Here is a 19,827-nt window from a genome sequence, read left to right as displayed (position 1 = left end):
CAAAACGTACCAGATGGGCATCAGAATTATGCTAACATCATAGGACTTCGACGTTTCCATGGTTATGAATGCAGAATTTCTAGTTAAAAAAATTTTTTTTAAACGTGTGACAACACTTTATAATGCAGGCTGATCACTGGTCGGATATCAGAGAAATGGCGGAGAGTTGACACTGTGTGCGCCTTCGTCACAAGATCCGCTTTTTATCAATCGATAGGTTGGTTGGGGTTGCCTTCTTCTTCAGCAAATGTAAGTACAAAGAAGTGATTAGACCTTTAGGTCGAAAGTGGCGAGGTTTTCCTGCCAACTTATATCGAAGATTACTGTAGTTTTCTGTCTTGAGCATCTGAATAAACAGCCTGTAGGACGAATAGCTAATAGCTAATACTAACACTGCTACCGGTTAGTTACCACTCTGCTCCTCTGTGCAGGGTCCTATGGTTGGATCTTTACGTGTCTTATTTAATTAAACTCCTCCATCTGTCCTTGAAGTGAAGAGTATTACCCCATTTTGCAGATACAGAATGCCCCATAGCTGGGATTCAGTCTTCATGCCTGTCTGTCTTCCAAGCTACAGCTATCCCCTAATTGCATCTAATTTTTTTTTTTAAGGATTTTATTCATTTATCTGACAGAGAGAGCGGGAGAGGGAACGCAAGCAGGGGGCGTGGGAGAGGGAGATGCAGGCTTCCTGCTGAGCAGGGAGCCCCATGTGGGGCTCGATTCTAGGACCTTGGGATCATGACCTGAGCCAGAGGCAGATGCCCGACGAATGAGCCAGCCAGGTGCCCTGCATCTAATTTTTAAATATAAAGGGTTATATTTAACTTTGAAAGATGAGATATTTACTGTATTTCCAATATGGAAGACTTTCCTCCCACATGCTTCCTAAATTCGCATTCACCCGTTCTTCTTATGGACATTCATTGAACAAACTTTCCTGAGTGTCTACCGTATGCCAGAGTTCCACCACAAACTCTGAAAAATAATAATAGAGTTCCCTTGGAAGTTAGGGTGATAATGTTCAATGATAACAGACATCTAATATGATAACTGATAATCCTTGACAGAAAATAATAAAATCAAAACTCTAAAGGAAATTGGAATTTATTAGTAAAACACTGGCCCAAACCATGAAGAAAATCCAGATATCTCTTACTTTTTACGAGTCGGTATTCCACCACTTCAATTTATGAAAGACCTATATTCCTACCTTTTTTCGCTAACTGAAAGAAATCTTAAAAGAATTTTACAAAAAAGACAAAAGTGAAAATAGCATTCATTTTTTTAAAAATTAATTACTTATTTATTTGACAGAGAGAGAGATCACAAGTAGGCAGAGAGGCAAGCAGAGAGAGAGGGGGGAAGCAGGCTCCGTGCAGAGTAGAGAGCCCGATGTGGGGCTCGATCCCAGGACCCTGGGATCATAACCTGAGCCGAAGGCAGAGGCTTTACCCACTGAGCCACCCAGGTGCTCCCAATGTTTGTTTTGCAGCAAGCTGTTATATGGGGAGAGTGGCCCTGCCAAGCTCCTTCTCCCAGAACTACACTCAGTCAGCTACCCAACATCAAGCCACCATAACTTTGGACCGTGTCTGTGAGCATCTGTGCTTTATCTCGATTAATTTTGTGCATCCCTTAGCAAGATGTGTCCTAAGGTACCAGAAAAGCTTAAAAGAAGTTATTTTTTTTTAAGATTTTATTTATTTGACAGAGAGAGAGATCACAAGTAGGCAGAGAGACAGAGAGGGAAGGGGAAGCAGGCTCCCCGCTGAGCAGAGAGCCCGATGCAGGACTCGATCCCAGGACTCTGGGACCATGACCTGAGCTGAAGACAGAGGCTCAACCCGCTGAGCCACCCAGGCACCCAAGAAGTTATTTTTTTAAGTCTCAGAATGCTCAAAAAATTTTCCACAGAAGTTAATGGTGATTGCTTCTTTGCTTTCTGCCATTTCTGTTTCCTAGGAACGCTCCACTTTAGGAGAGAGGGAGAAACCTGTAGTACCCACATCACGGGGCTCCATTGCTCTCAGGAAAGTCACCAGTGACATGCAAATTGCAAATCCACTTGGCCTGTCTTTTGTTCTTGTCCTCACTGACTGCTCCGTGTTATTTGACACTGGTGACTAGTCTTTCCTTGAAATTTTAACCTCCTTTTGGCTTCAGAGCCCTTGGCTCTGGTGATCACTGCATCTGTCTTTGATCCCTCTTTCGTAGGCTCCTTTACAGCACTTATTCTCCTCTCCTCTTACATGTGACTCCATATGCTGGTGAGTTTTTCTTAATTTATTTTCTCTCCACGCAAACTCCGTGCAACATCTAGTGGAAGCCTGTCAGGTCTCTGTCACTGTTCTTACCCGTCTTCAGATCTCCATATGCTTTATTTCCAGCCATTTGTGGGGTAGCACCACCCAGATATTCCAAAGGCACCTGCCATTCTTCGCATCTAAAATGGGAATTTAGTGTCTTCTCTAACCCTCAATCTGTCCTCTCCTTCCTGTCTAGTGTCTTCCTCATTCTGAATCTCACTTCTTGAACTTGGATCTCATGGTGCATTAAGAAAGCTAAACATTGATGGGGTTTAGAACCATGTTACTAGACTGATACAGGGTTCGCCTGATAAATATTTCTGTTGTGGCACAAAAGACTACAAGTGGCCTAGAGGAGTATATAGACTTTATGGACCTTCTGCGAAGAAGTCATCCAGGTGTGAAGCTGCTCAGGGACCGCAGATGACTCCAGGGGCTAGTGCAGAAGGGACTTCAGTTGAGGCCACTGCACTGTTCTAGCAGTCTCACCTGCCAGAAGTTTCTGCTGCCATAAGAAGAACCATGAAGATGTGGTCAGAGACCTGTTAGGTTCTGAGAAGTGCCCTGTTGTACTCTACACTGACTTCAGTTACTTGTGTAAACTGGTCTTCCTCAGTTTATAGAAAGGTCCTAAAAACTGTACCCAACTAACTTAGTATCACACTTTTGAATTTATAATGCACTTTGACACATATCATTTAATAAAAAGGAAATGGTGTTAGAGAAAGGCAGTCTGAGAGCACATCTCTCATATCTCCTGGTGCATTGAAAACATACATTCACATGCCATTCTCTTGCAGATTGAATTTGAGAGTCTGACCATCTTTTGAGAAACACCAGTGGTGGTTCCCAGACTGTTACTTGGAATCACGAGAGGGCACTTGTTAAGAATAGTGCCTCCTTGGGACGCCTGCGTGGCTCAGCTGGTTAAGCGGCTGCCTTCAGCTCGGGTCATGATTCCAGCGTTCTGGGATCGAGTCCCACGTCGGGCTCCTTGCTCGGCGGGGAGCCTGCTTCTCCCTCTGCCTCTGCCTGCCTCTCTGTCTGCCTGTGCTCATTCTCTCTGATAAATAAATAAATAAAATCTTTAAAAAAAAAAAAAGAATAGTGCCTCCTTGCGACACCTGGGTGGCTCAGTCAGTTAAGCGTCTGACCCTGGATTTCAGCTCAGGCTGATGAAATTGATCTCAGGGTGTTGAAATTAAGCCCCGCGTGAGAATCTATCCTGGGTGTGGAGCCTACTTAAGAGTCTCTCTCTCTCTCTCATTGTCTCCTTCTGCCCCTCCCCACCCCCCAAAAGAAAAGAACACCGCCTCCTATGTCTCTCACCACCTAAAATGTTGATTCATCAGGTCAGGGGTGGGATCGGTGCTCAGTGTCAGAGGAATCTAAACCCTGCAGGTGATTCTACTTTAGCATGTCCACAGATTGGCACCAGGGAGCAGCTGTCTGAAATATATGCCCATGAGGGCGAGACCATGTCACTTTCTTCCTGCCCCCTTTATTATACTTTGTTCCATGTTCTCTAGCATGGCACAAAGCAGAAACATTGCTTGGCAATGCATAAAGTATAAGGTGGTCCTTCCTGAAATTCTTTTTTGAGGGAACTCTAGAATACCTGTGTTCATCACTAAATGTATATCTTCCTCATACTTGAGGAAGTTTGAAATGAAATGTTTTCCGTTCCTTTAAAAAATGCTCTATTCAGGGGCACCTGGGTGGCTCAGTGCGTCTACGCTTTCTACTCAGGCCCTGGAATTGAGCCCCGCCATCCATCAAGCCCTGCATCGGGCTCCCTATTCTACAGGGAGCCTAATTCTCCCTCTCCCAGCCTCCCTGCTAGTGTTCCCTCTCTTGCTGTCTCTCTGTCAAATAAATAAATAAAATCTTAAAAAAAAAAAAGCTCTATTCATAGTAAAGAAAGGTAGTGATTAGCCTTATCTTGGCCCCCCACAAATACCCAGCTGCCACTCCCTTCCACACCTGTCATATCCTTAGTTTTTGTGCTCCCTTTCTTACTGCCCCAGTGCCTGAATCCTTAAGCTGCTTTCCCAAGGAACTAGGAAGAGCTGGTTATCTGCTTTAAACATGACCCCCTCAACATAACTACTGATAAAAGCCAAATGTGATTAAATGTCCCACTGAATCTTCACAACCACCCTTTGAGGCTTGGTGACATTGTTACCATTTCACCAATAAGGAAACAGATGCAGAGTGATTTTATAACTTACTTCTGGTGCCCAAACTGACAAATTGTGATGCTGGGGTTGAACAAAGGCTGATTTAACTTCAGAGCCTGTGCTTTTAACCTCTATGCAACGAAGTATAATTTTATTTAAGTGAAATCATTGGATGATCTGAGGTTATAAATTATCCTTCTCAGAAAAGAAGAGGAACTTGCGTGTTCTGGGAGGGAACTTTGGTCCAACACCATTTAGTCCAGAATTCCTTATTCATTTATTTTCAAGACTTCTTCTCCCTGATTATAGTCCAAAGATCCCTGATACAGCCCTATAACTTAGGTGTACACAGGTAAAAATGCTCCTCGTCCTGGGGGATGGAGATGTTGGAAGTCAGGACCAGTAACATCGTTATTCTGAGACAGCTGCTACTGACTTATTTCATTTTTTTCCAAGAAAATTATTTGCTAACATTGACAAATGAGAGAAAAATAGCAAATTTGTCACTAATTGGACTCATTTCCAGTTTATGAGGAGACTGTTTTCGTATATTAGGGTAACCACTTTTCAAAAATCTTACTACAGCCTCTATGCTCCTATGTTCTCCTCATTCTTTTTTTTTTTTTTTAAAGATTTTATTTATTTATTTGACAGAGAGAGATCACAAGTAGACAGAGAGGCAGGCAGAGAGAGAGAGAGAGAGAAGGAAGCAGGCTCCCTGCTGAGCAGAGAGCTCGATGCGGGCCTCGATCCCAGGACCCTGAGATCATGACCTGAGCCGAAGGCAGCGGCTTAACCCACTGAGCCACCCAGGCGCCTTTTTTTTTTTTTTTTTAAAGATTTTATTTATTTATCTCCTCATTCTTTTTGTCCTTCATTCTGGGTATTTTTTTCTGCCTGTCTTGCAGATACTCTAAAAGCACTGGATTCCCCAAACTCATTTTTCCTAAGCTACAAAGCAGACTCCCTGTATGCATAGCAACACCTGGGCCCTCTACACCTTGTCCCCACAGGCAACTGATGTGACATTATTTTCATGCTACTTGCTGTGTGTGAGTAATAAAGTACTTTATCTCTGGCCCAAGAATCTTGTGTCTTCTGCCAACATCCATGAAAACAGTAACAGGCTAAATTATTAGCATGTGTAAGGTAAAATCTTAGTTTCTGACAGTTTTGGTGACAGGATGGGATGCTGGCAGAGATATGCCTTTCTGGAAGACCCTATGGGCTGTGTTAGTGGGCAAGAGAAGACTCTCCAGGATCTAGTAGCAAATGGTTTTACTCAAATCGTGAACAAGGTGCAAAGTATGCCCTCTCCTGACCCTGTTAATGTACATTTAGAGGATAAGTGATAAAAAGCAGGATTGAAACAACTTACCCAGCGGCACCTGGGTGGCTCAGTGGGTTAAAGCCTCTGCGTTTGGTGCACATCATGATCCCAGGGTCCTGGGATCCAGCCCCGAAACAGGCTGTCTGCTCAGCAGGGAGCCTGCTTCCCATGCCCCCTGCCTGCCTCTCTGCCTACTTGTGATCTCTGTCTGTCAAATGAATAGATAAAAATCTTTAAAAACAACAACAACAACCCAATTTACCCTAATGATGTTTTGATTGTGCTCTCTCTCCTCAAGAGTAGGAAGAGAATGGGATGTTATATGACAGTGGGGCAGTCAAAAGCGGCTGAGTCAGGGGATCCCCAAAGTTTAGATTAATGATGTCGGCAGTATGGGGATGGAAACTTAAGTGGATCTGAAACGGGCGTTGGTTTGGATGAGCCCAGGCTGCTGGCAGCCACTTGAACCTGGAGGTCGGTAAGAAGCCTTGCTTACTGGCGAGGGATTGCTCTGTTCCTCGCACTTCCGGATTCCTCCCTTCCCCCACTCCCCAACTTTAGCTGCTTTAAGGAGAAAGCTAAGTGTGTTTGAGGAACTTCAAGGACAAAGAAACTCAAATATTTTTAGCTTTGTTGTATCCAAGTGCCCAGGCTGGAATCCTTCCCAGTTAGTGGAGGGGGGTGGGGTGCTAGGTGCCAGGGTAGCTGAAGGCACCCAGGACTCAGGAGAAAGCTGCAAAAATATGTGCAAGAATATGGTGGAGCCTGGCTTGAAGAGACAATGGATTAAAAAAAAAAAAAAAAAAAAAGCCATCCTCCAAAGCTTACCTTCCTCCTCCTCTGTCCTCCCACCTTCTAGACTTCCAACAGCTGTAACCCTTTATATGCCTATTAGACTCATTGGTCCATTGGTCCATGTTCCATGGGCTGGTGGTTCTCAACCAGGTGATTTAGTCCTCGCTTCCAACTCTGTGGCATTTGACAATGTCTAGAGATACCTTGGGTTGTCATAACTGGAGGAGGGAGGGTGTGTTCTACTGGCATGTAGTGGGTAGAAGCAAGGACATGCTGCTAAACATCTTAGAGTGCGCGGAGAGCTCCCCCAACAAATAATTATCGAGCCCCAAATGTTAGTAATGCCAAGGATGGGATCCTTGCTGGAGGACCGGTGGGGGGGGGGGCATCCAAAAATCAGCTGATGGGGTTTGGGTAACATTTTCTGTGAAGTAGGAAAATTCAAGTGATCTGGTAGGGAGGGCTTTTTGGACTGATTCAATGTACTACTGTCTGTTACTGCCAACTGTATAATTGATATTTACGTTCTACGTGCTTGTTATATATGAATACTTGTGTGAAGTCCAGAAAGGATTCTTTCATTCAAGGACGGTGGCATGTAGAGAGGTAATCTCTGTCCTCTTAGTGGTGGTCTAGAAAAAAGAATATAAAATCTGAGAAGAAATGGAAATCACGGCTTTAGTTAACGATTTCAAAAGTCAAAGAGGCAATTCCCTAGTGCAACATCGCCACCTGCTGTTCCAGGCTCCAAGTGCTCTTTTATAAAAACGGCTTGCCGGAGGGGAGGTGGGAGGTTGAAGGTTGGGGAGGGTGTATGGCTACTGACCTGTTACAGGAAAGCCTGACCCATAAAGACGTGTGTCTTTGCAAAATGTCCCCATTTGGGCTTGAGTTAGAGCGGGCTTGACACCGAATAAGGAAAAGCCCCGATATACCTCACTTGTCAAACTGGAAATTTTTTCCCCACACTTGGAAATTGGATCTTCAAGGACCTAGTAGCCTGGCTCCAGCAGCATCTCCGTTGATACGGAAAAGCGGCAGCTGCTACTGTGGGGAAACTAGATTCACATTATAGCCCCTGAAGTAAAGCCACTGGTGTGATGGGGCCCTCTCTTCACCCAGGCTCCCCTTAGCGTTGGGGCCTGGTTCACCGGATGGGTTTGGCTAAGTGCAAACCTGTTAGTGTCCCCTGGGGTCTTGTGGCTGTTCAACAATTCCTCCATATATGCCGTACTAAAAATTGGCCTTGTTCACTCAGTACACAGAATTCAAGGCCACGTTCACAACTCTGATCAACATTCCCTATGCTGATTATGACTCTTGGGATAGTACCAATGACTTAGCTGTCTGGTCCGTTATCTGGTCCACCCCTTGGAAGACCATAGACCTTGGGATTAAACAGCCCTGGCAGCTGTGGTAGGAACACCTTAGACTCTAGATGTACAAGGGTGGAGGCAATAAATATTCTCTTTGTTGCCTGGATCCAACACCGTCACAAGGCAAACAGAAAAGGCAGCAGACAATCCGTCAGCGTGGCTGGTGGTAAATTACACTGCGGTGCCTGAGCCACCATCAGTAGCCGCTCTCAACCCGCAGCCCCTTTAAACAGGCACAAACCCAGGGACTGGCACCATCTCACCCCATTCGTTTAAAAGGTTACTGATTCACATGCTTCTCTGATGTTTGAGAGGGATATGCCGCAGATAGGAAAGGAAGTTAGAACCATTCCGGGACACTGCCCATGTGAACCAATCTGAGACTGATCCAAATCAAGTTTAATGACAAATCCTGATAGGAGTTACATGTGCCTGTTTGGGTTATATGCTTGTCGATGGCGGGAAACGGGCCATGAAATATCTCTTTTAGGGAAAGAGGTGGGTTTTTAGCCCCTCTATTGCCTCCTGTAATTACTGGCGATGACACCAAAGATGAGCAGGTTAGTGAAATGGATAATGAATGGGCCTTAGGCTAGACTATAACCCGACTGTCTGAAATTAAGTCCTCTGGTCTCCCCTGGGACAGTTGCCTGGTCAGGACCCCGGAAGACCTATTTGAGGTCAGTACTGAAGGTTAACTTTATCTCATTGTTTGGAGTCCTGATGATAGTAGCCTTAATTAGGTGCTGTGGGAGACCAGTTGAACAGATTTAGTTCTAGCTTCTCTTGATTAATTTAATCAGAGTGGCCAACAGAGTGAAATACTTCGGTGACAGTTTGCCAGAAGCCAGGACAGGTAGGGACAAAAGTGGATTGATGGGGAAAACAATCTTCTACAGACCCTGAACATCCCTGCACCTGTTTGTTGGGTATGCCAAGAATGTTAAGTTCCTTCCTGACTGTTGTTTCCTAATGCCATTTCCCAGGGTTGTGTTTATAGTGAACAGCTTTGTGGGTTGCAATTACATGTAGGTCAGATATTGCTTCAAACTGATTCGGTTGGGGGAGGAATTGAGTGAGAATATAAATGAACCGTATCATCTAAAAGATTATAATTGTTGAATCTGGGTCACAGGTCCATGTGGGTTCAGAGTACAGGCTTTCTTACCACTTACTTTAAAAACAGTAGATTCCTGGGTGCCTGGGTGGCTCAGTTGATTAAGAAACTGCCTTTGGCTCAGGTCATGATCCTGGAGTCCCAGGATCAAGTCCCACATCAGGCTCCCTGCTCAGCAGGGAGTCTGCTGCTCCCACTGACCTCTCCCCTCTCATTCTCTCTCTCTCTCTTTCTCTCTCAAATAAATAAACAAAATCTTAAAAAAAAAAACCCCAAAACCCAAAAAGCAGTGGATTCCCAAGCTGTGTTCCTCATCAGCAATCCAAACCCATTGTATGTAGTATGTCCTCTGGGTACTCCACTTACCCCCATGGGATCTGGGGCAATGCTCATGCTGCTCACCGTGCCACGAGTAATAAAGTCCTTTTCTGGGACTTAGGAATTTTGTGTCATCCTCCAGTATTTATAAAATAGTAACAGGATCTTATGAGTTTGAAAGTAGAATAAATCCCCAGACCCTGTCAGTATCTATATGGTTTTGTAGGGAGCGGGGGATGCTATGATGTCTGGTTGACATCACCAGGCACAAATTCAGTTGTATAATTTTGTTTTCATATTGAGAGAAAAAAAAATCAGTTTGGTAGACTTGTCTTGTGACAAGACAAGACAATCTGCCCCAGATTGTGCCAAGCTGAAAATTTGGAACATTTTCATTTAGTCACTTTTTAAGATTTATTTAAAATTTTAAAATTATGAATAATGTTATCCAGTTACAAAATTAATGAGACTAGTGTAAGGAGCTCCCACATAGACATCACTTAGCTTCAACAATTATCAACTCATGGCTGACCTTGTTACTTCTATATCTGCCTCCCATTCCCAATGACTTTGTAGCACATTTATAAAATTATATGATTCCCTTTGTAATATATTCCGATTTAAAATCATTGACTGGAATTTGCTTTGTTTTATAGCATATTTGTTTTATTTGTAAAGAACTATTTTGTGAATGGAGAGTATATTGTTCCATTAATAATGATTTTTTATTTATTTATTTATTTATTTTCATTTTTATTTTTTATTAACATATAATGTATTATTTGCTTCAGGTATGGGTCTGTGAATCATCGGTCTTACACAATTCACAGCACTCACCATAGCACATACCCTCCCCAATGTCCATCACCCAGCACCCTATCCCTAACCCAATAATAATTTTTTAAAAGGCATCACAACTCTCTCTCTCCCCGACCCTGAAATACTTTGGATGTAACCAAAGCTATACAGAGTACCAAATATACAACCTTAAGGTCTGTTGTTATTAAAACAATAAAAAAGGGGGATGCCTGGGTGGCTCAGTCGATTAAGTGTCTGCCTTCAGCTCAGATCATGATCCCAGAGTCCTGATGGAGTCCTACCTACATCTGGCTCCTTGTCAGTGGGGAGTCTGCTTCTGCCTTTGCCTGTTACTCTCCCAGCTTGTGCACTCTTTCCCTGAAAAATAAACAAATAAAATATTTTAAAACAACAACAACAACAACGAAAGAAATTAGTGAAGTTAGAAAAAGAAAATAAAGAAAATATAAGTGAGTAACAAAATATTAATGAGTTTTATAATATTTAGAACTGAATACTTGGGAGAACTGTATCTTTGAAAAAATAAAAATACAAATCTCTGACAAATTAAAAAAATGAGATAAAATATGCAAATATTTATTGAGATACATAACTACAAATAGAGATGTTAAAATAATATAATACTGTAAGATATTCTATGCCAATAATTTTGAAACTCATAAAGAAAATTTCTGACCAAATATATAAAATCTGTAACAGTTGTAGCTTCCATCCCTCAGAGATATGTTTGACTTTGGTTCAAATAGTCCAAAAACCTGCTCATACTTTGGGATTTGGCTACTGCTCCGTAGTTTGCTAAATATCTATACTCCTGCATCCACGTAGACTGTACCTCTTTTCCCAGCATCATCTAACATGAGTCAATCTGCCCTTTCAATTTTCCACATGGAAACCATTCAGATCACAGAAAGGGTTGGTCAGTTTTTCTGTAACAGGCTTGACAGCAAATATTTCAGTCTTTGTGGGCGCATACATTACTTCTCCTTGTCCTTCTTCCTCCTCTTAATTTACAACCTTTGAAAAAACCGCATAACTTTTCTTAGCTCTCAAGGTGTATGGGGGCTGTGGGGAGCTGCACTTATTATGGCTTCCCTGGCGGACAGACGAGAGGCTGGATGGTCGGGTCACCTGTACCCAGTGTACCCAGTGTATCCAGACCTTGGAGTTACCCCGGCTCCTAGGGCAAGGGTGCGGTGGGCGGGGCTGCAGACAGCACGGGGCGGGGCTTAAGGCCCCCGCTTCCTCCTCCTGTTCCTTCTGAGCAGTGAAGCATCGCCTTTTCCCTGCGTAGGGGTGCCTGACAGCGGCCCATTGCTTGGACGGCCACCAATGGCTGTGGAGGATGGCCCTTCTGTTGCAGGTGAGCCCTGGCACCACCCAGCAGCTCCCCAGGTGAACCCTGCCACCCTGGCTTACCAGCCAGCCAGGCACAGAGGGCGCGGTGGGCACTCTGCATCCCTGCGGCCGCTCCCCACCCCCCGTCGGGGGAGGGAAAGAGGTACAAAATCTGGCTACTGGTTGTGTTTGGCCGTAGAAGGTAGTTTTGTCAACCCTGCCCTGAAGTATAATGGCTACAGAATGCAGCCCGGGTGGCCATATTGCCTTCGCTTCTGGGTTTAATCCCGACTCCACCTTTTCCTGATTGTGTCAACATGGGAAAAGTATTGAATCTCTCCATGCCTCATTTTCCTCATTTTGAAAACAGTGGTAATAACAGAGTTATAGTCTTCAGAGTTGTGATGAAAATGGAACGAGCTAATATGTGTACCGTGCTTAGAAAAGTGGCACATTGTGCACACTCACTGGTTGTTGGATGTTATTATTAAGCGTTTAATTTCATATAGACTATTTCTGTTCATTGGATTCAATCACATATTGCCTAGCCATCTGCTTTCTCCTTTTTACCCCTACTCTCTTTTTTCTCTCTTCTCCTCATGTTCTTTCAGATGTAACCAAGAAATTCCTCACCTTTTCTTCTTCCTCCTCTTCCTCCTCCTCTTCTTCTTCTTCTTCTTCTTCATTTTTTTTCCTTTTCTTTTCTTTTCCTTTCCTTTCCTTTCTTTTCTTATCAGGCATGACTGTACTTCTCAAGGTCAGGTTTGCCTATAGTCTTACACTCTTCAGAGTAGTCTTACTTATTTTATTCTCTAAGAAAAATTCTAATGAGTAAATTTTTTGTTCACAACATCACATATAAATTACCAAAAATGGACTCTAGAAAAAATGGAAAACTAAGCTAGTGCAATAATCATGCAAGTAATAGGAAAAGTTATCGAAGAATTAGATCCAAAAATGTTAGCTCAGGTGCCCCCCCCCGCCCCCCCCAGCAGGGAGACTGGCCTGGGGCTGATAATGACTTGAATTGAAGGTAGACATTTAACTGAGGGAGCCACCCCGGCACCCCTGATTTTGAATTTAAATGGACTTTTTTATTATGGAAATATCATATGAAAAAGTAAAAAGAATTATATAATGAACCCCATGTACCTATGACCCAGACTCTCCAATTATAAAGTCTTGGGCAATATTGTTTTTACTATATCCTCACCTAATTCTTCCCACAGTTGATAATTTGGAAGCAAATACCTGACTTTATACAATTTCATATATCATATATTTTGTTTTAAAAATGTAACCACAATATCACTATTATGTTAACAAGGTTAACAATACACTACTCCCAAAATATCATAAATATGCTGCCTATATTAGAATTTCCCCAATTGTTTCATAAAAATTAAAAAAAATTTTATTTATTTATTTGACAGAGATCACAAGTATGCAGAGAAACAGGCAGGGGGGTGGGGGGAAGCAGGCTCTCCACTGAGCAGACAGCCCGATGTGGGGCTGGATCCCAGGACCCTGGGATCAGGACCTGAACTGAAGGCAGAGGCTTAACCCACTGAGCCATTCAGGCACCCTGTCTCATAAAATTTTTAAATGGTTTATTTGTTTAAACTGGGCTTACTACTTGTTCTCTATTAATTTACAAATATACACATTCTCTTTTTTTCTTGTAGTTGATTTGTTGAGGAAATAATTGTCCTGTAGTGTTCTATGACCTGGATTTTGCTAATTGCATCTCCTTGGTGTCATTTGATATGTTCTTCTATCCTCAGCAAATAGGTACATGTATCTTGAAGCTTGATTAGATGAAGCTTGATTAGATGTGTGTTTTGCATAAGAATGCTTCATAGATGATGTTGTATACTCTTATTAGAAGGTACATAACATCTGTTTCTCTCTTTTCTTTTCTTTTTCTTGTTTTTTTTTTGATGTTAGCAGGCATTGATGATTATTTCCCAGACTCACTAATCATTAGGAGATGGAAATGAAGATGTTCTAATAGAGTATCTTCAAGTTGGCTCTTGAGCCTTTTTTTTGACATAACCTAGCTGTCTTTGATAGCTTCCTTGCTTTCTGGTATAAGCATACACCAGAATATATAATCTGTTGTAGTAAAAGACTCCTCATTCACTTTGTATATTTTCCGTCCTAGACCTAGAACCTGGTTCCTGTTATTATGAAGTGGTATTTAGAGACATAATCTGCCCATAGGGATGCTCATGGCTGTGGAGTTGGTCTTAGTAGAAACAATGTCTTTTCAGTGAATGGAGTTTTTGTTTATAAAATACATCATTTAGAAATTTCTAATTTTATTTGTGAATGTGATTTACAATTGTGTAAATTATTTTTTTTAAGATTTTATTTATTTATTTGACAGAGAGAGAGAGATCACAAGTAGGCAGAGAGGCAGGCAGAGAGAGAGGGCGAAGCAGGCTCCCTGCTGGGCAGAGAGCCGGATGTGGGGCTCGATCCCAGGACTTTGAGATCATGACCTGAGCTGAAGGCAGAGGCTTAACCCACTGAGCCACCCAGGTGCCCCAATTGTGTAAATTATTTTTAGTTTCAAAGTTGTGATATTGTGATTTGAGATGAGGAATATGTATTTGGTCTTTGTCCAGTTTTTGGCACGGAGCTCCTAATACCCTTGGAATTTACGGGATGATAAGAGCAATAAAGGTGTCTTTTGTTATGTTAATGAGGCAGCTTTTGGAAAGCAGCTAAGGATGGGGGTTGGTTGCCAGAGGAGCCAACCTTGTGATTAAGGTTGGAACTTGCAGGCCTGGGAACAGGAGAGGGACTGAAGGTTGAATCAATTCCTACCAGTGATTTAATCAGTCATGCCGGTATAATGTAACCTCTGTAAAACCCCAAAGGAAGGGTTCGGAGAGCTTCAGAGTTGGTGAAGTGTGGAGATTTGGAAAGAGTGGTATGTCTGGAAAGGACATGGAAGCTCTGCAGCCTTTCCATATAACTTGTTCTATGTTTTATTCCATCTGGCTCTTCCTGAGGATATTATTAATATCCTTTTATAATAAACCAGTGATCTAGCAAGTCAAATTTTTCTTTAAATTTTATGTGCTCTAGCAAATTAATTGAACCCAAGAAGGGGGTTGTTAGAACCTCCAGTCTATATAGCTAGCTAGTCAGAAGCACAGGTGACAACCTGGACTTGTGACCGGCATCTGAAATGGGGGTGAAGGGCAGTCTTGTTGGACTCAGCCCTTAACCTGTGAGGTTTGATGTTATCTCCAGGTAGTTAGTGTCAGAATTGAGTTAAATTGTGGGATACCCAGCTGTTGTCTGAAAATTGTTTGCTGGTGTGGAAACCTCCCTCCCCAACTACCAGATACACCACCCCATGTTGGAATTGGTACCAGAAACTTTCAAAGTCAAATCTGTAAAACAAAGTATATTCAGAGATGTCTAGCTTCTATCCCAATCTTCATCCTGTTTTTTCCTACCTCTTATGTATTATTTTTCAAAGATTTTATTTATTTATTTGAGAGAGTGAGCAAGAGAGAACACAAGCTAGGGGGAGGGGCAGAGGGAGAAGGAGAAGCAGACTCCCCACTAAGCAAGGAGTCTAATGTGGGACTAGATACCAGGACCCTGGGATCATGACCTGAACTGAAGGTAGATGCTTAACAGCCTCACAGACACCCTGTATTTTTTTTTGTTGTTGTTGTTTATTCATCAGTTTAATTTAACAAAAGGAAATATGTGAATATGCTTTTAATTTTTTCTTTTGTAGACAAACAGGGGTGTCTCTTATGCATGTTTTCTCCCCCATTTTTTTTTAACCTAACCACTTATCATGGAGATCACTCTGTAGCAGTACACAGAGCCTTTTCCTGTTTCTTTTTATGATTATCTAATACTCTGTTATGTGCATGTACGATTGGTAGACATTTTTGTTTCCAGGCTTTGATGTTACTGATAGCACTTCGAAGAAAATCCTAGACCATGTATCTTTTTGCATGGAGTACTAAAAGAGGTATTCATGGGTCAAAGGGTAAGTCCGTGTCATTTTGCTAGATATTGTCAGATTCTTTTCTGTATTAGTTAGGGTCTTCAGTAGACTGAATGTGTTCTCCCAAATTCATATGTTGAAAATCTTGGTGACCCCCTGCCCTTCCCCGAATGTGATGGCATTTGAGGGTGGAGCTGGAGAGGTAGCTTGAGCTCTCTGCCACGTGAGGTTGCTGTGACAGCAGTCTACAAGCGGTGACAGCAGTCTGCAGTGGAGAAGAGGGTCCTCCCCAGAACCCAACTGACTTCATCTCGGACTTCCAGGCTCCAGAGCTGTGGGGAATAAATGTTTGTTGTTTAAGCGACTTAGCCTATGGTGACTCAGCCTATGGTAACTCGTTGTAGAGCTCAAACTGACTACAACAAGGTTATATTTGGAAACAAACCATACCAGCTATTTGAACCAATGGAATTTAATGTAGAGAATTGCTCACTAGGTATAGCGTTATTAGCTGAAAAGGTAAAAAGAGAACTTTAGGGAATCAAAAAGGCAGCAAGTGTGGGAAGCCTGTATCAGCCCTCAGCTGAGAGGACTAGGAGGAGGGATGCCATGGAATGGCCACTCATACCTCTGTGGAGATGGAAATGGTGCTGGCAGGTGCTGTGGTTCTGAGTTTGAAATGGGGAGCTCTGTGGGCCTGGGGCCCAGATCTTGAAGCGGGTGGCCAGTTGTTATATATCCTGTTTCTATGGGAGACGGGAATTTGCAAGTATGGGGAAAACTGAGAACTGAATTTGGCTGCTGTTGTGGGGAAAGTTCTGCTGCTGTCCGGGTGAAAAGCACCTTGGGAAGTGCAGGCTGACAGGACTAGACAGGTGGGAGCCTGTCCCTCCCACCCTCCCCCAACCCTCCTCCCTAAGCCGCTCAGACTCACTATGGTTCCCCACTGATAACATCCTGATCTTAGAGCAGGAAGGTGGCTTGAGACTCCTGGCCCCAGCATTGAAGAGCAGGGAGTTAGAAAGGATGGATTTGGAGCTGAGGGGCAGCCAGGTTATGGTCTCCACAGGGCCACCTGCCATAGGTGTGGAAGCGCTGTTATGCATCTCTCCCAGCAACGGCCTGTTTGCCTACAGTCTTAGCAACCAGATGCGGTATTTTGCCCGATGTGTAGATTTTTGCCATCAGATTCTTCTTCTCAACAACAGATGATCATGCTTTATAACCTCTTCTAAAGCATTGAAAAAGGTGGAAGGTATAACGGTTCCTACTGCTTTTATGCTTATCATGTATGATAGCTTTAACACTGCTTGTAAAACACTTCACAACTCTACAGAAACACAGTTGACACAGAATAACTCTATGACCAGGGATACAGAGATAAAATGACTGTGCCTGACCGTCCGTGCCAGCCAGCCTCAACCGTCTGTTGGCAAAAGTGAACAGTGGAGTCCTTGCTGCATTCCTGACAATTAAAATAGAGACTTTTCTATATTTTTATCTTTTTGAATTTTGCAGTTTACCTCACTCAGACTTAAGCTGAAGAGAGCTTTTGTTATAAAATAAGGCTCTTTGTTAAAAGGTTCCTATTCCTTGCTTCTTTGAAAATTACCTTCATAAAAGGGAACATCTAGAAAATACCCCCTTAGTTTTCATTTGTTTGTTTTCATTTCATATGTATTTTGACATGCGTACATATTTTTATGAAAGCCAATGAGTCATTTATGATTTTTTTCTACCTTTACTGATAAAATAGTGTTTCTCAACTTTTCTCCAGCTAGGCATCCCAATTATTTAAAGATCTTAAGGATCGAAATATGCTCCCCACTGGGGAAATCACTCAGAGATACATCCTCTTACATTCTAGACACATTCTCCAATGAGTTTTAAAATCTTTGATATAAATTTGTAAAGGTTAAGTCATCATATAAATAGCAGTGCTATTAACAATCACAGAATTAATGAGAATAATAATGAGCACAAGCATGTAAAATGCCAGAGTTAGCATAAACACTGTAATGCCTCTATGTATGACATTTTTGTATTGCCATAGGGAAAAGTTCCGGGAGCTAGTTCCCTGAGAAGTGCCAATACATTCTTACTGCAAATAAACTGCTCATTATCTAAGTTGTTTTTGCAACTTTTGGAGAAATCAAAATGAGGTATCCCTGAAGGAGACATTTATCTCTGTGCAGTAAAAGAAAAAAGTGGTTTTTAAACAGAGGTGAAATTAAGAACACTTCTGTACATCACTTTCATTCTCATTATAAAAGTAAAGCATGTTCACTGCAAAACACTTTGAAAATATGCCAAGGTATGTGCGTATACACATATACACACACCCTCACGCACCACATACACACACCCCCACACCCATACCCACTCCATTAAAAACTGCCCATAATCCTATTCCCCATGGATGACTTATCACTGTTAATTATGTTTACTTTTATCAATATCTGTCTTATCTCAGTAAGTGGCAAGCTCATAGTATCTAGCTATATATATGTTGCATTTTTTTTCTCAAACATAGCATTAGAAACTTTTTTCTCAGGCCATTGCAAGTTAATTGAAAACATGATTTTTGTATTGTTGCATAATATTATATTACACAAATAGATTGTATTTTATTTAACCCTTGACCATCTCCCATTTTTAGCTATTTAAAATTTTCTCACTTTTCCATTGTAAACAGATGAACATTTTTATGCATAAAACTTTGGCTAAATATCTAATGATTTCCTTAGCACAAATTCCTGTAAGAAGAATGGCTAGGTCAGATGGTTTGCACACTTTAGAAACTTTTCAAAATATCTTTCCAAATTGTAATTTAGGAAACTTATATTCAAATTTTCACTAGATGAGACAGAATAACCATCTTTCAGGATGCTTCATATGCTGGATATTATCAGTACTTTTAAAATTAATTTAGTGGGAGAAATTGATGCTCATTAAAAGCTTATATTTATTGAATATTAATTTGTAAATATGGTTATAAGACCAAGATGGTCCTGATTTATGATTCCATTTGAATGAAATGTACAGAATGGGCTAAACCTCGACAAAGTAATAGCCAGTCTAATCAACTTTGCAGCATATAAAGAAAGAGTAGTATGTCATGAAAAAGAGACTTAAAAAAGTAGTATAACATTTGAAAATCAACCAGTGTGATTCATGTATCAATAGTCTAAGAAAAACTGTAATCAGCCTTAATAGATAGAGAAAAAGTACCTGACAAAATTCAACATCCATTCATAATAAAAACTAGCAAACTAGGAGCACAGGGAAACTTCTTCAACCTTAGATAAAGGGCATCCATGATAAATTTAACAGCTAACATTATACTTAATGATGAAAGACTGAATGCTTTCCCTGTAAGCTCAGAAAGAAGGTGAGGCTGTCCACTGTCATCATCACTCCAATTCAATTTTTTTCTCGGTCCAAACCAGTGAAATAAGCCAGGAAAAAAGAGAAAAAGTGTACAAACTTGAAAGTTAAATAAAACTATAATCTGCTTGTAGCTGATATAAGCAACTATGTAGAAAATCTCAAAGAATTTGTGAAAAGATTACTGGAACTAAGAAGTTTAGCAGGATTTTAGGATACAGGGTCAATATATAAAATTCAATTGTATTTTTATATATTAGCAATGAAAAATTGAAAGTTGAAATTAAAGATGAGTACGATTTAAAATAGCACAAAAATTATATACAACTTAGGTGTAAATCTCATTATGTATGGGATCTATATGCTGGAAACTATAAAACTGATGAGCAAAATCTAAGAAAGTTAAGTAAAGGATAACTAGACAGTGTTCATGGATTTAAAGTCTCAATGTTAACATGTCAGTTCTGTTCAAATTGAACTGTAGATTCAATGAAATACCTATCAAATCCAGTAGGTTTTTTTTTTTTGTTTTTTTGTTTTTTTTTAGAAATCAATAAGCTGATTCTAAAATTTATATGGAAAGGCAAATGAAAAGTCCTCTGTGCTCTCCTATTCACCCTCTCCTGTAATCCCTGGAAAACACTGATCCTCCAATTGCTTCCTGTTTTGCTTTTCCTGGAATGTTAGATAGTTGAAATCATACAACTGTTTGAGATCAGCTTCTTTCACTAAGTAATATGCATTTAAGGTTTCTCTGTGTATTTTCATGGCTTGATAGCTCATTTCTTTTTAGTGCTAAGTAATATTCCATTATCTGGAGGTACCACAGTTTAATTAATTGTTCACCTTAAAGGACATGTTGGCTGCTTTTAAGTTTTG

General features: G+C 41.4%; 1 long non-coding RNA gene across 1 annotated transcript in view; it reads left to right on the top strand.

The window, feature by feature from the left end:
• LOC125083632 (uncharacterized) overlaps positions 1-19,827 on the top strand; it is a 117,009-nt gene that overhangs the window by 403 nt on the left and 96,779 nt on the right. The window contains exon 2 of the long non-coding RNA XR_007122326.1: positions 129-249. This is a non-coding gene — a long non-coding RNA (uncharacterized LOC125083632). The remainder of the gene's footprint in view (positions 1-128; positions 250-19,827) is intronic.

This window comes from Lutra lutra, chromosome 13 (genome assembly GCF_902655055.1).
Source record: "Lutra lutra chromosome 13, mLutLut1.2, whole genome shotgun sequence".
NCBI lineage: Eukaryota > Metazoa > Chordata > Mammalia > Carnivora > Mustelidae > Lutra > Lutra lutra.
Note: the sequence above shows the minus strand (reverse complement) of the source record. Positions and strands in the feature narration are given on the sequence as shown.